Below are 17426 nucleotides of genomic sequence, written 5' to 3'. Positions count from 1 at the left end.
AAAATTAAATCCCCCCATACCTACCTGATATCTCCCTCTAGCTACTCCTCAACTTTACAGTTAAATGTCTTAGATTTGTCCATGCTCTCTGTTTCTTTTCCTTTCTTCCCATTCATTCTCAGCCTGTTCCAGTTGGGCTTTTTTACCATCACTTTACTGAAATAATTCTCACAATGATTACCAATTACTACTATATTGACAAATCCAAAGGACAAATTAAAAATCTTACTTGTTTTGAGCATTGTATTAGTTCATTATCACACTGTTGATAAAGACATACCCAAGACTGGGCAATTTACAAAAGAAAGAGGTTTAGTGGACTTACAGTTCCACAGGGCTGGGGAGGCCTCACAATAACGGTGGAAGGCAAGGGGGAGCGAGTCACATCTTACATGGATGGCGCAGGCAGAGAGAGAGCTTCTGCAGGGAAACCTCTCCTTATAAAACCATCAGACCTGAGGCCAGATACAGTGGTTCATGCCTGTAATCCCAGCACTTTGGGAGGCCAAGGTGGGCAGATTATGAGGTCAGGAGTTCAAGACCAGCCTGGCCAACATGGTTGATTCCCCGTCTCTACTAAAAATACAAAAATTGGCTGGGTGTGGTGGCAGGCACCTGTAATCCCAGCTCCTCAGGATGTGAGGCAGGAGAATCACTTGAATCCAGCAGGCAGAGGCTGCAGTGAGCCAAGATCGTGCCATTGCACTCCAGCCTGGGTGACAGGGTGAGACTCCGTCTCAAAAAAACAAAACCATCAGACCTGATAAGACGTTTTCACTATCACAAGAACAGCACGGGAAAGACCCACCCCCATGACTCAACTACCTCCCACCAGGTCCCTCCCACAACCTATGGAAATTCAACATGAGATTTGGGTGGGGACACAGCCAAACCATATCATTTCACCTCTCAAATCTCATGCACCCTTCCCAAATCTCATGGCCCCTCCCAAATCTCATGTCCTCATATTTTGAAACCAATCATGCCTTCCCAACAGTCCCCCAAAGTCTTAACTCATTTAGCATCAATTCAAAAGTCCACAGTCCAAAGTTTCGTCTGAGACAAAGAAAGTCCCTTCCATCCAGTAAATTAAAATAAAAAGCAAGTTAATTACTTTCTAAATAAACTAGAGGTACAGGCATTGCATAAATACAGCTGTTCCAAATGGGAGAAATTGGCCAAAACAAAGGGGCTACAGGCCCCATGCAAGTCCAAAATCCAACAGGGTGGTCAAATCTTAAAGCTCCAAAATGATCTGCTTTGACTCCATGTCTCACATACAAGTCACGCTGATGCAAGAAGTGGGTTCCCATGGTCTTGAGCAGTTCCACTCCTGTGGCTTTGCAGGGCACAGCCTCCCTCTGGCTGCTTTCATGGGCTGGTGTTGAATGTCTGAAGCGCTTCCAGATGCACAGTGCAAGTTGTCAGTGGATCTACCATTCTGGGGTCTAGAGGATGGTGGCTCTCTTCTCACAGCTCCATTAGGCAGTGCCCCAGTAGGAACTCTGTGTAGGGACTCACAAGCTGCCAAGGCTTGGGGCTTGCACCCTCTCAAGCCATGGCCTAAACTTTCAGCCACAGCTGGAGCAGCTGGGATGCAGGACACCAAGTCCCTAGGCTGCAATGCAGTATAGGACCCTGGGCCTGGTCCTTGAAACCATTTTTTCCTCCTAGGCCTCCAGGCTTGTGATAGGAGCATTGCTGTGAAGACCTCTGACATGCCCCAGAGACATTTTCCCCATTGTCTTGGGGATTAACCTTCAGCTCCTCATTATTTATACAAACTTCTGCAATCGGCTTAAACTTCAGAAAATGGGATTTTATTTTCTATTGAATTGTTAGGCTGCAAATTTTCCAAACTTTTGTGCTCTGCTTCCTTTATAAAACAGAAGGCCTTTAACGGTACCCAAGTCACATCTTGAATGCTTTGCAGCTTAGACATTTCTTCCACCAGATACCCTAAATCATCTCTCTCAATTTCAAAGTTCTACAAATCTCTAGGGCAGGGGCAAAATGCCACAAGTATCTTTGCTAAAATATAGCAAGTCACCTTTGCTCCAGTTTCCAACAAGTTCCTCATTTCTATTTGAGACCACCTCAGCCTGGACTTCATTATCCATATCACTATGAGCATTTTGGTCAAAGCCATTCAACAAGTCTCTAGGGAGCTCCAAACTTTCCCACTTTGTCCTATCTTCTTTTGAGCTCTCCAAACTGCTCCAACCCCTAACTGTTACTCAGCTCAAAAGTCACTTCCACATTTTTGGCTATCTACAGCAGCACCCCACTCTTGGTACCAATTTACTGTATTAGTCCATTTTCATGCTGCTGATAAAGACATACCCAATACTGGGCAATTTATAAAAGAAGGAGGTTTAGTGGACTTACAGTTCCACATGGCTAGGGAGGCCTGACACTCATGGTAGAAGGCAAATTGAAGCAAGTCATGTCTTACATGGATGGCAGCAGGCAGAGAAAGAGCTTGTGCAGGGAAACTCCTCCTTATAAAACCATCAGATTGCATGAGACTAACTATCATGAGAACAGAATGTGAAAGACCCACCCTCATGTCTCAATTGCCTCCCACCAGGGTCCCTCCCACAACATGTCGGAATTAAAGATGAGATTTGGGTGGGAACACAACCAAACCATATCCAGCATGAACAAATCCTGAGATACAAGAATCCACTATTTTTTTCTCCTGCTTTCTTGTCTTCTTCATGGGATCATGCATATTCATTCACTTGGGTTTATCAAGGTAAGTCCTAGCCTTCTTTCTGCCTCTCTCTTAAGGCAAACTAAATGGTACCCCAACATTTCATCTTCCATTTACATACTGACAACTCCCAAATTGATATGTTTGTTTTATTGATTAATTCAAAATATTTTTGACTACTACTATCTTCCAAGTGCCTGGATATTGCAGTGAGCAAAAACACCCAGGTTCTTGTTCTCATGGAGCTTTGAGTCTAGTGGTGGACAAAGACATTTATAAAATGATCATATCATTAAATGTGGAGTAGATGGCATAAGGAAAGCTTCTGAGAAGAGATAAACTGGATTTATCTGGAAACAAGTGGAGGATATTGAGAGTGGGGAACTATTTCAGAGAACACAGCATATGAAAAGGCTCCATAGCAGAGCAAGCAGGATGTATTCCAGGAATCAAAAAGTCACCATATGAAGGGGGAGAGCAGCCTCATAGGAAAGGAAAGAAGCCTTCCTTATGCCACCTACTCCACATTTAATGATATGATCATTTCACAAATGCCTTTTTTTTTTTTTTTTTTTTTGAGACAGAGTCTCACTCTGTCAGCCAGGCTGGAGTGCAATGGTACAGTCTCTGCTCACTGAAACATCTGCCTCCCGGGTTCAAGTGATTTTCCCGCCTCAGTCTCCTGAGTAGCTGGGACTACAGGTGCCTGTTGCAATGCCAGGCTAATTTTTGTATTTTTAGTAGAGACAGGGTTGCACTATGTTTGCCAGGGTGGTCTGGAACTCCTGACCTCCCGATCCGCCTGCTTAAGCCTCCCAAATTGCTGAGATAACAGGTGTGAGCCACCACACCTGGATTTATTTTACAAATCTCTTTGTCCACCACTAGACTAAAAGTTCCATGAGAACAAGGCCATGGCTTGTTTTGCTCACCACCATATCCAGGTACTTGGCAGACATTAGTAGTCAAAAAATATTTTGAATTAATGAATAAAAGAGTTAATATATATTATTCCTAATTTAAACTCATTTTAGTATAAATATCTTTTGATCAAGATTTTGATAAGCTAGCAAAAAATTGTCTGCTTTTATGAAATTATGCTATAAAGTATGCATAATTCCAGAAGAATTTTTTTTTTCAAATAACCAATTCTTTTTAGTACCAGAGCACTAACTTTTTGCAAGTCCTAGGAAATAAAATAAGAAAACTTCTTCACGTGTATAGTAATACTGTTGGCTGCCTATCCAATATCCATTCTCCACCCTCATCCTTACTATACTGATTTTTCTCCCTCTTGACTCAAGGAAGACTACAATTATATTTTTGTTGTTGTTGTTTTGTTTTGTTTTTTTGAGATGGAGTTTCGTTCTTGTTGCCTAGGCTGGAGGGCAATGGCTTGATCTCGGCTCACTGCAACCTCCGCCTCCCGGGTTCAAGTGATTCTCCTGCCTCAGCCTCCCCAGTAGCTGAGATTACAGGTGTGCACCACTATGCCCGGCTAATGTTGTGTTTTTAGTAGAGACAGGGTTTCTCCATGTTGGTCAGGCTGGTCTTGAACTCCTGACCTCAGGTGATCCGCCCGCCTCGGCCTCCCAAAGAGCCACTGCGCCCAGCCTACAATTATCTTGATGTGTCTAAATTACCTATTGTAGTCTCATGCCCCTTGTCAGTGAATGGTTTGAGACAGACACATAACCCAGTTCTGGTCAATGAGACATAAGCAGGAGCTTCTGGGAAAGGCTTAATCTTTCATAGAGAAGAGATGGTCCTTTTGTGCCTCTGCACATAGTTATACCTGGCTGTGCAACCATCTTGTTACCAACATATGAAAGAGCACAAACTCCAGAAAACTGTAGAGATCACAGTTGGAATTCTGTCATACTATGCTTGGTGCTGCCCTACCTCTGGTTTTCTTGCTTCATTTTTGCTTAAGTCTGTTTCAATCAGGAATCTGTTATTTGCAGTTAAAGTTATCCTGACAGAAAAATACATTTTTTGTCCCATGTTCCTCAAATGATGAAAATCTATTCAGCTAATTCAGTGAGTATTTGTATACCAAATAGATTACAACAGTATTCACTATATAAACCTAAAAAGCAAACCATTTAATTAAAAATCTAGGGAATAATTTTAGATGAAATTTATCAAGCTGAAAATTATGAAAATGAATGGATAATTGTGAAACTAATCATTTGGATTACTAAAAATACTTCACCTTTGGCAATTAATTGTACTTGCTCAGTAGAAGAGAACTATCATTTATTATGATTATTTTGAGAAAGGGAATCTGTTTTTACAGAATTTTTTTTTTTCTTATTGAAAGGCTGTCAAATAGTTTATGAATTTTCAAAGAATTAAAATGTAATCAAATGCCATGGCATAAGTCTCTGCTCAGGCCAACATTTTACAAAAATGACTTATAATCAAAATTATTACCATTATGTTAACCAGAAAATGCCAGAAGATTGGGCTAAATTTGTACCCATCTTATTAAGTACCTTAAAAGTACTTTCCTGAATAAATCCTAGAGCTTAATATGCTGCCCTATTATTTGTCTTATTCTCATAAAGGTAAGTGAAAGAATGCACACCAAATCTAGTTATTTGCTCTCACTAGTAATGAACATAAATATGATTTGAAAAGGCAACTATTTCTCGTGAATTTGTGTTCTGTGGTGTTTTCGTATTTTATTTTTAGAATGTGAATGAGAAGTAGATGACCAGAGGGAATTTTCTTAAGAATAATTAAATGATCCAGATTACAATTCTAGTCATATTATTATTTTTGTTTGTTTTTAAAATCCACTCTATTGATTTATAATTTGCATGAAATAAACTGTACCTATTTTAAGTAGGTGCAGTTGATGCAGATAGAACAATGTATACCCATGTGTAACTACCACAGTGAATACACAGAATATTCCCACTACCTTCCAAAATTCCTCATGTTCTTTTCCAATTGCAACCTAATACTCCTCGCCCGAAATCACCAATAATCTGGTTTTTTTCACTAGAGAATAGTTCATCTGTTTTACAATTTCATGGCATGTAATATTTCATACCTGGTTTCATTCATTTACCACAATGCTCATTTCTTTTTACTGTTGAAAAATAGTCCTTGACATAAATATATCATAATCTTTTATCCATTCACAGGTATATGGACTTTTGTACTGTCTGTAGTTTGGCTAATTGCAAATAAAACAACTATGAACATTCACTTAGAAGTCTTTGTGTTGACATATGTTATTTACCTTGGTATATATCTAAAAATGAGATTGCTAGATTGTAATTAAGTATAAGTTTAACTTTATATGAAACTATCAAACTATTTTGCCAAGTGGCTGTATCATTTTGCATTCTTATCAGCTAAATATAAGATTTGCCATTTCTCCACATTTTCACCGACACTTGGTATTGTCAGTCTTTTAAATATTAGTCATTCTAATGTGTGTATAGTGGTAACTCATCATGGATTTAATTTGCATTTCCTTGATGATTAATAATATTGAGCATATTTTCATGTGCTAATGGTTGATTTCTATGTCTTTGTTCATATTTTTTTATGTCCTAAGAAATATTTGCCTACCCAAGGTTGCAAAGATTTTCTCCCATGTTTTCTCTGAGAATTAGTATAGTTTTACTCTTTATAATAAGATCTGCGATCAATTTAAATCAATTTTCATGAATGGTTGTGAGGTAAGTTCTTATCACACAGAAATATCCAATTGTTTCAGCAATAGTTATCAAAAACATTGTCTCTTCCGCCATTGAATTACTCTATCAAGAATGATTTACCCATGTATGTGTGGGTCTACTTCTGAACTCTCCATTTTGTTTCTTTGCTTTCTATGTGTATTCTTATTCCCATATCATCCTGTTTTGATTACTTTAGCTTTATAATAGATGTTGAAAACAGGTAGTGTAAATGGAATACTATTCTGCCTTTAAAAAGGAGAAACTCTTGTCATTTGCAACAACATGGATAAACTTGGAGGGCATTATGTTAAGTGAAATAAGCCAGGCACAGAAACACAAATACCACATGATTTCACTTATATGTGAAAACTAAAAAAGTCAAACTCATAGAAGCAGAGAGTAGAATGGTGATTACAGGAGGCTGCAGTGGGAGTGGGAGGACTAGGAAGATGTTGGCTATAAAGTGCACAAAATTTCAGTCAGACAGGAGGTATAAGTTCAAGAGAATGATTGTTTATAATGGTGACTATAGTTAATAACAGTATATTATATACTTGAAAACTGCTAAGAAAGTAGATTTTTATGACCAAAAAAAATAAGTATCTAAAGTAATTCAACTGTTAATCAGCTTGGTTTATCCATTCCACAATGTAGGCATATTTCAAATCATCCTGTAGTATACCATAAATATATACAATTTTTATTTGTCAATTTAAAAAATAAATAACAATAATAATACTAAAATACAACTTTTTAAAAGAAATCAGGTAGTATAAATCCTCCAAATTTATTCTTGTTTAAAACTGATTTGGCTATCTAATTCCTTTGCATTTCTGGAATTTCCACATATATTTTAGAAATATCTTGTCAATTTATGCCCCTTTCCTCAAAGAGAAGGCCAGCTGAATTTTGATGAGTATTATGTTGACTATATAGATCAATTTGCAAGAAATTGGCATCATTATAATTTTGAAGTTTCCAGTCCATCAACATGATATATCTCTTGGGCCTTCTTTCATTTCTCTCAGCAATTAATTGTTGTTTTCACTGTATAAATCTTGCACATATTGTGTTAAATGAATAGTTAAGTATTTCATGTGTTTGAGTGTTGTGGTATTTTATTTTTAAATTTCATTTTCTTTTTTTGTGTGTATATCTCTTCTAGTTTAATCCTTTTAAGTTGGCAAAAGCACCATTCCCAATCACAAATACACAGCAGTTCTACAGTTTTATGTTTCTGAATGGCTGTTTAAAGACAATCCTAAATTATTACTTAGTTTGACTTAGAATGTAAAGAATTCAAGAGTGAAGTTTATAAGACACATGCCCACGTATGTTTATTGCTGCACTATTCCCAATAGCAAAGACTTGAAGCCAACCCAAATGCTCATCAATGATAGACTGGATAAAGAAAATGTGGCACACATACACCATGGAATACTATGCAGCCATAAAAAAGGATGAGTTCATGTCCTTTGCAGGGGCATGGATGAAACTATAATTCTCAGAAAACTAACACAAGAAGAGAAAACCAAACACCACATGTTCTCACTCATAGGTGGAAGCTGAACAATGAGAACACATGGACACAGGAAGAGGAATATCACACACCAAGGCCTGTCAGGGGGTTGGGGGCTCGGGGAGGGATAAGATCAGGAGAAATACCTAATGTAGATGACGGGTTGATGGGTGCAGCAAACCACCATGGCAGGTGTACACCTATGTAACAAACCTGAATGTTCTGCACGTGTATCCTAGAACTTAAAGTATAATAAATTTAAAAATAATAATAATAATAAAAGATTTGCTACTATTTTAAAAGCATGTGACCTTATAGATCATCTATAAAATGTGAGAAGTGTTAAATAACCTTTGATATTACACATAAACCACACTAAAATTCCTTTCAGTAAGTAAAAGGAACCATTTTGAATACAGGGAATTCTAATTAGATGGGCATAGTTAGGGCCAAAAGTATAAAGTAGATATTGCTACCTTATTTATCTTCAACCCTTGCCTTTAAGAGGCAAATGAACACAAAACACAGGTGAATCTTGCTTGGTTCTGAGACAGTGAAGGAATTTCCCCAGTGTTTAAATATATTCACATAACCCAGTATGTAAATTTAAATATAAAACCAATCTCCAGTAAGTTTTAAGATGGCACTCGTCATCTTTGTGAAAAGTTGAATGTTACTAACGAAGTCTAATCATAGCTTTAGAAGGGGTACACAGTGATAGCATTTACTGAATTGGAATTTCTATTAAAATTCAAAAACTGAACATATTCATTTAACCAGAAGCTAGTCTTAGTTTTAAATCAGGACTGCCCAACAAAATATTCTGTCAGTCGTTCATGATCTGAATTCTGGTGTATGAGATCTATTAAAGTATGGTACACATAAAAAAGTCATGAAATATTTCTGTTTTGTAATAAATAAGGCAGTGGCAAATTATTACTCATTAGTAGCTTTTTTAAGACAAGCTGACAAGTCTGCCCTTTCTGCCTTCTTCTTAGTGCTAGCAAAGATCATTTTTATTCCAGGGATGTACTTCTTGGGACTCTCCAAATACTCCATCAGTGTATCCTCTCCCCAGGTGATATCTTTGTTCTTATTGACATCTGTGTAAGTGAATACAGTGGCCTGACGTGTCTTCTGCCCGAAGAGACCATGGAGATTAGGCCCCGGTCTTGTGCTTGCCTCCCTTTTCCACAGTGTGGCATTGGGCACACTTCTGAACAAAAACTCTTCTTGCCTTTCTGAACATCACCCATATTTCTCTTTTTCGTCACTGGTGCAATGAAGGTTCCCGCTCTGAAGCCAGATGTCCCACTCTCCTTAAATTTCATTTTCTAATGGCCACTAGTATATACAATTTCACTGACCTTGTATCCTGCAAACTTGCTGAATGTATTCCTTAGTTCTAGCTTTTATATAGATACTTTAAGGTATTTCATGCTCTTATCACATTGTCTATAAATAAAATAGTTTTTACTTCTTCCTTTTAAATCTATACACTTTTTACTACTTTTTTCTTGCCTTATCACAGGGTAGGGCCTCTGATAGCATGGTAAGCTGAAATGAAAAGAGAGGACATCTTTGCCTTGATCCTGATCTTAGGGAAAAACGGTTCAGTCTTTCATCATTAAGTATGCAGTTAAATCAGTGTTTAGTACACATTCTTGACCAGATTGAAGAAATTCCCTTCTATTTCAAGTTTGCTATGAAAATTTTTTTTAATAAGTGAATATTAAATTTTGTCAAATTCCTCTCTGATACCTACTGAAATGAGCATATGACTTTTTCCGTATTCTCTTAAGGTGGTCACCTACACTATCTGTTGTTAAACCAACTGATATGGTTTGGCTATGTGTCCCCACCCATATCTTATCTTGAATTGTACTCCCGTAATTCCTACGTTTTGTGGGAGCGAGCCAGTGGGAGATAACTGAATCATGGGGGAGGTTTCACCCATACTGTTCTCGCGTTTGTGAATAAGTCTCACAAGATCTGATGGTTTGATAAGGGGAAACTGTTTCATTTCGCTTTCATTCTCTCTCTTGCCCCCACCATGCGAGACGTGCCTTTTCCCTGCCACTATGATTATGAGGCTTCCTCAGCCATGTGGAACTATAAGTCCAATAAACCTCTTTCTTTTGTAAATTGCCCAGTCTCAGGTATGTCTTTATCAGCAGCATGAAAATGGACTAACACACCAACTTTGCATTCCTGGGATAAAACTCACTTGATCATGATGTATTGTTGGATTTGATTTGTTAACACTTTATGAAGTAATTTTGCATCTATGGTTAGGAGGATAGTGGTATGAATTTTCTTTTCTAGTAATGTCTTTATAATGCTAGTCTCATCATGTGAGAGGGGAAGTTTTCCTGTTTTCTCTATTTTCTAAAAGGTTTGTGTACAACTGATATTATTTTCTCATGAAAGGTTGATAAAATTCACCAGTGAGATCATTTGGTCTTGGAATTTTGTTTTTTGAAAAGTTTTTAATCATAAATTTGATTTATTTAATACATACAGAGATTTTGAGATATAAATTTTCTTCTGTCTCAGTTTTGGTAATTTAGGTTGTATTAGAGTTCTATATCTAGAAGGACAAGACAAATAGGATAGGTGTATATATGAAAGGGAATTTAATGTCTATTAAAGATAATATATATATAATCTATTAAAGAAAGATAACATACATAATATTAAATATAGTCTATTAAGATAAATGTATTAAAGGGAGTTTTATGTCTACATTAAACAACTCTCCACAGCTGGAGAGTGAGTGACCTGATATATTTGGTTATTTATTTCTAATTTAATTCTTTTGTAGTCAGGAAACATTCTTAACATAATTTTAATCCTCTTAAATGTACTGGGAATGGCTCAATAAGCAGCAAAGGGTCTATAAAAGTGAATGTACCATGTATATTTAAGATAATTTCTTTGTGCATACCCAAATTTGTTTCTGGTATGATTTTCTTCCAGTGAAAAATATCCTTTAATATTTCTCATAGTATAGGTCTGCTAGATACAAGTGCTTCATATTCTGTTTGCCTGAGAATGCTTTTATTTGAAAGATTTTTTAAAGGTATTTTTACTGTAACACAAAATAAGATGACCAGTTTTTCTTTCAGCACTTTAAACATATTATTTCTCTCCACACTTTAAAGGTATCTGCTATCTTCTGTCTTGCATAATTTCTGAAGAGAAGTCAGTTTTTATTCTTACATATGTATCCCTGTAATTAATGTGTTTCCTCCCCTCTGGTTGCTTTTAAGCTTTCCTATTTATCATTGTTTACAGCAATGTGATTTATGTCCTTAATCTGGTTATCTTTCTAGTAGAGGTGCATTGAGCTTCTTAGATATGTGGGTTGTTTTCCATGAACTCAGGAAAAATTCTGACCATTATTACTTCAAATATTCACATTCTTCTCAGTCTTTCTAGGGCTCCAATTATACCTCTATTAGACTCATTGATATCCCACAAGTTACCGACACTCAGTCCTTGTTTTCGGTCCTTTCCTTTTGCTTCTCTGCACTGCAGTTTGGATAGCTTTATTGCCCTGTCTTGAAGTTCATTGATCTTTTCTTCTCTAATATCTAACCTGCTGTTAAACCCAGGTTTTTTTGTTTTTTGTTTTTTGTTTTTTTTTCAGTTAAGATATTGTATTTTTTAGAACTAGAAGTTCCACTGGTTCTATTTTAAGTTTCCAGTTCTCTTTGCATTATATTCATGTTTTCTTTAAATACATGAACATATTTATAATCACTGTTTAAATGTCTTTTTTGGTTAACTCTATTTTGGGGTCTGTTTCTATTGATCAACTTTTCTTGTGGATATAAATTACCTTTACTGGAATCTTCATCAATTTGTCTAACAAGTTCAACAAGACCTCTCCTCTCCAACTGGTCAAAAGGCAAATGTCTCCTGACCCTGCACATATTCCCATACTTGTTTCCCTTTTACATCCTAATTAGTTGTTCTTTTCCTGGCAGTTGTTTGTGTCAGGCCTTGTGGAGTTCACCCTATGCATAAGCAACTTAATAGTCAGCCAAAGACATGAGGGGATGCTTACACAAAATTTGAGAACTATTCTACAAAGAGTTCCCTCTTATGGTATTGCTCTGCAAATTTCAGCCACCTAGAACTTTGATGTCTTTCTCTTCAGTTTATGGGAACCACTGTGCTTTTCTTAGATTCTCTCTTCTCTCTCTCTCTCTCTCACTCTTTCCCACCCTCCCTCCCTCTCTCTCTACTATGATCCATAAATTCCTCCAGGTACAAAGACATAGTGAACTTTAGGACTCACTTCAACTTTTCCCCTTCTCTTAGGCATTATAGCTGATGCTTCCTGTTGTTTAATACCTAAAAATAGTTGTCATATATTTTTTCCAGTTTTTCAGTTGTTTAGAATGGAATGGCTAGTCTGATACTAATTACTCCAACTGGAAACAGATGTCTTACGTTTTTATTTTTGATGGTTATGTTAAATCATTTTTAAGACACGACACAGTAGGAATTAAAATTTAAGAAAAAGTAATATTAAGGGAAGTTTTGAATAATAAAGAATATTGCTCTTAAAATCAGAAAATGGGTTATAGTACCAGCTATTTTACTTGATCCACTTTGGATATGGTAGTTAGCTTGTCTAAGTTTCAGTTTTTTGAGTAGCTTGACTAGATTACTTCATAAAATCCTGTGATTCTAATGTCCAGAAACTCGATAAAATTCATCAAAGATTCTTTAATGATAAGGTATGCATGGACACGAATCTAATAAACACTTTAATGTAACCATTATTGTTACATATTCTTAAAAATTAAATACGTTAAAATATAAAATGTGCATACAAAAACTATAAAATAATTTTAATAAAAAACACAAAAATACTGCACTCCAGCCTGGGCAACAGAGTGAGACTCCGCCTCAAAAAAAAAAAAAAAAAAACACAGAAATACATTTTACCTTTCAAATTGAATGTCATGTTTATGTCTTTTTTTGGTTTTTTTTTAGATGGAGTATTGCTCTGTCACCCAGGCTGGAGTGCAGTGAAGTGATCTTGGCTCACTACAGCCTCTGCCTCTCAGGTTCAAACGATTCTCCTGCCTCAGCCTCCCAAATAGCTGGGATTACAGGCGCCCGCCACCATACCCAGCTAATTTTTGTATTTTTAGTAGAGACAGGGTTTCACTATGTTGGCCAGGCTGGTCTCGAACTCCTGACCTTAGGTGATCCGTCCACCTTGGCCTACCAAGGTGCTGGGATTATAGGCGTGAGCCACCGTGCCTGGCCATGTTTATGTCTCAACTGCCCCTAAATAATATTAAGGACTTTCCTTAACTACCATCAGTAAAGTAAATGAATCTTTAGACTGAAAATTCTCATTTGTTTTTATTTCTATTAAATACATTCTTTCTCTTTTTGCTTTTTTTAGAATTTCATTTAAGAAAAAAATCTGACTATAAATAATGACATAATATTCTAAAATAACTCAATTGTATAATCCTAGAAATTCACATTAAATAATGAAAAGGCAACTGGCTATTCATAGCCTCTTGAGAATAAACCATATTATCAAATTCCGTATTTTTAAAACTCTTCTTTTGTTTTTTTAATCAGATTTAATCTCTGGTTTAAAAAACTAGCCTAATTTTTAAATAACAATAATAAGTAGTATCAATGGACTTTTCCTCATATTTCATAAAAAGCTCTTTAAAGAAGTTCCAACATACTAATTATGCATGACCTCCTCTGTCGGAATCCATGTTGAGCATCCTTAATCAAATTTTGCTACCCCAGGTGCTCCTTTTTGAATCTCTGAAGATACTCTCTAAATTATTTTACCCACACTATTGGGAAAATCTCTGCTGCCATAGTTACTAATTTCTGTGTGAACATTCCACAATCATATCATTATATTGTGTTATTTCAATTGAATTGGGCCTCTTAAGCTTGAAATTTTTCTTACTTTTTTGTTTAAGCTTATTATGTTTTTTTAATTAATAAATGGTAAACATCATAGAAATACATATTTCTCCTGGCTTAAAGGCATCTAATAAAGTCTATTGCTTATTTATACCTTGAAATTCATATAGCAGTAATTCTCGCAATACTTATATGTTTTTTCAGTAATAACAGGAAAAAGTAATTACAATGAAATATGTTTACATATAAATATGAAGGGAGTATTTTTTCCTAAGCCAGACTTGCTACACATAACCACTCTTTTTCTGCCCGCTTGTAGATGTTTTCTATTTCCTGATTTCTGAACTCCCTGCACTCATTCTAATCTGACAACTAGTTATCTAATTTCCCCCAACCTCTTTTATTCTGTCTCACAAGTTTTTTTTTCTCTTAAATTATATGAGAAGTACAGGAGAACAAGCAAAAAGGAAGTCTGTGAAGATTTCCATCAATTAGTAAGTTTGAAATTTTAGAACACTGGAATAAGAATTCTCAAACTTTAGAGTGGCTAGGAATCATTTGGAGACATTTGTTGAAATTCAGATTACTAGGGCCCACACTCAAGAATTGCTAACTCAATAGGCGTGGTAGGGCCTAGGAGTCTGAACCTTTAACAGAAAAGCCAGACAATTCTGATGAAAGTGTTCTATGGACCACACTTTGAAAAAACTGTGGGCCTTTTGCCTGCAGTAAGTATATGACGCCTCCAGGTAACAGAGGAAAAGTATTCTGTTCTCATTGAAGTAAGCTAACACTATGTTTGCCAAATTACGCTGCATAAACCCCAAGAAACTGGGAAAACAATTGGGATAGGAAGAAAATATTAGAATTACTCATTTTTATCTATAAAAATCAATAATTATTAATCAATTATTATCAATATTAAAAGATTGACACTTAACATTTATTTTCCAAAAAAGAGAACCAGAAAGGTGGGAAGATAATTAAGTGGTAAATGATTTAGCAGACCAGAAAAGTCAAAACTTAAACTAGTAAAAGTACATTTTATTTGTATTGCAGAACCCCAAAAAGGCTTATAAATTTGAGGCATTAGGTACCTCTAAAAGTTGGGCTAAAAACAGATTGACTATACAGAAAACAGATAAACCTCCAGAACCCTTCCCACATCAACCAGGTAGGCAACTATACTTTTGCTATCAGAAGAGAAGACACGAGATTTGTTCTCTGGAGAGACTAAACCTCTTACTGAAAAGAGGAGAATTAAATGAAAGTCTACATATTGAAAGTGAAACTCTTAACCCCCTTCTCCACTTGGCTAGTACATTGCTCAAATTGGCAGACTTTATTTGCTGAAATTGATTAACTCCAGAGAAAAGACACTGATAATTAGGAACCCAACCCCAATGAAAAATCCTAGTCAAAACATTTTCCAATGAAATCCATCTGTCAATAACACAAACCTATGCTCATAGCTTTTCAACCAACTTTTTGGTTCTTCAATTTTAAATATTGATGGAGGAGTAACTCATATTTAAAGTAAGTCTGTAGTCTGTAACATTAAAGACCAAAACCAAATAAAACAAAAGCAATGCCTCCAACCCCCCTCCAACTCCCCCCCCCAAAAAAACAGACGGTAAAGGAGAAGCAAAAGATTCACTGGGTTGGGAGGTAAAGATAAGCAAATCTCCCAGATAAGAAAATTAGAAGTTCAGTACATAAGATCCAACATAAAAAAGTAGGAGCTCCATAAAATAACAACAGAAAAACTACAGTAAAAGGATATTGTCAGAAATATATATAGTTCAATAAAACATCTCAAAAGAAAAGGATGACACTTTTCAAACTGAGAAGACATCCTGAGTATCCAGCACATCTTGAAAAAAAATTTGAACACTATCAATAAAGAGATGGTCCTAAATGTTTTCATCCTTTGTGTCACCTACAAAGGATGATGAATCAGTATGATATCAGACTTCTCAGCAGCAACACTAGCAACAAAAATCAATATAGCAATACTTTTAATGTTTGAAAGAAAAAATATTTCCCAAGATTTCAAAATATTCACCATCCATATTCTCTTTTTTGGGAAGCCACTGGAATATGCACACAGTAGAATAGATGAGGTACGGGAAAACTAGGGAACCAGGGAAAAGAAATCCAACACAGGAGAGAGAGAATGATAATTCTCAGGTTGATAGTAAAGACAGATCCCAGCATAGAGATCATAGAAAACAGCCAGTTCAAATGGGAGCAAGAGGACAGCGAATTTTTTTTTATTGTTTCATTCATTTCATTATCTTTTCCATCATTTTCTTCAGCACTGTAATTTCATGCTATTGGTGATAGTAGCAAACCAAGCAAAAACCCAAGTAAGCAAGATATAATTATTAACTACTGGAAAAAAATCAAACATTTTTCAGAAAGGAAATGCTATCTTGAATAATAAAATAATCCACACAGCCATCAATTATCTGAAAATGAATCCAAGATGTAATTGGAAGAGAATAAAACTTATCCACCAGGATGCTAATCTCAAAGTTGTGTATCCATATCAGCCATATTTCATTTCCCATTAATTTGGCATCTTATGCCCACAAACTTTTCTTAATACCTTTCTCAACCCATGAATATAGATGTTTAGCCTATATCCTATAGTAGCACATGCTGTGTGATTACTAAAACCATATCAAGTAATTCTAAAATCATCAGATTTAAATTGCAAAGAGATGTGCTATAGTTCTGGTATTCTAGAGTTTAGTAAAGAAATATATCATTTTGGCCCTCATTTCAAACTTCTTAATTACTTCCTAAAGTAAATAAACGGATTTCCTTTTGATTTTCTCCTTGTAATTAACATACAGTCATTTCCCCTTGGCTCTATTCTGTGCTCATAGAGGACTTTTATGCTTTAACTACCTTATTGTAACACTCATCCTCAATAATTCTCTTCTTATCCCATTGCAATAACCTTCACCATATTAGAATACTTTACACTCTACTTCAGTTTTACATTACTTAGTAGTAATTGAAAAATAGCTAACATTCCTAATGTTTTATCATAAAAGAGAAAATAATTTGTTTTTCTCTTAAGACTATGACACTTCCTTATTTCTATTACTGATTTGGTGTTTAATGTATAAATAGAGCATGATCCTATGATTATCAACAACACTTTCAAAATTTAAATTTTATTTACAAAATAATTAGCAAGTCTTATTTTTCCCTTCTAACAAGTTCTTATTGACACCCAAGATCAGCATTTTGTTGTCTCCTCTTCTTTACCTCATTCTTAAATGTGATACTGAGGCAAATATTTACTAATACATTTGTTACTAAATCATGTTCTATCATGAGTTCTATCATGAATTTGTGAAAATTCTTTAAATATTTTCTACAAATTGTAAAAGAAAAATGCAAGCTAAAGACTTCCTTGATCATCCAGTTTTAAATAAATTCCTCTCTAGAGACAAAAAGCAAAATAGCAGTGGCATTTTTATTTATACTCAACCTTTCAGCTAAGAACATATAATCTGTAAGAGTGACTATTACTCCACTTTTATCACTAAGGCAT

The 17426-nt window shown here is 35.6% G+C and overlaps 1 protein-coding gene and 1 pseudogene across 1 annotated transcript in view; both read right to left on the bottom strand.

Annotated features, from left to right (window-relative positions):
* Positions 1 to 17426, bottom strand: part of DCDC1 (doublecortin domain containing 1) — a 499491-nt gene that overhangs the window by 408735 nt on the left and 73330 nt on the right. The window lies entirely within an intron of this gene.
* Positions 8870 to 9554, bottom strand: LOC123568617 (cytochrome c, somatic pseudogene; annotated as a pseudogene).

The sequence above is a fragment of the Macaca fascicularis genome, chromosome 14 (assembly GCF_037993035.2).
Source record: "Macaca fascicularis isolate 582-1 chromosome 14, T2T-MFA8v1.1".
NCBI classification, from domain to species: domain Eukaryota; kingdom Metazoa; phylum Chordata; class Mammalia; order Primates; family Cercopithecidae; genus Macaca; species Macaca fascicularis.
This window is presented reverse-complemented; position numbering and strand designations above follow the sequence as displayed.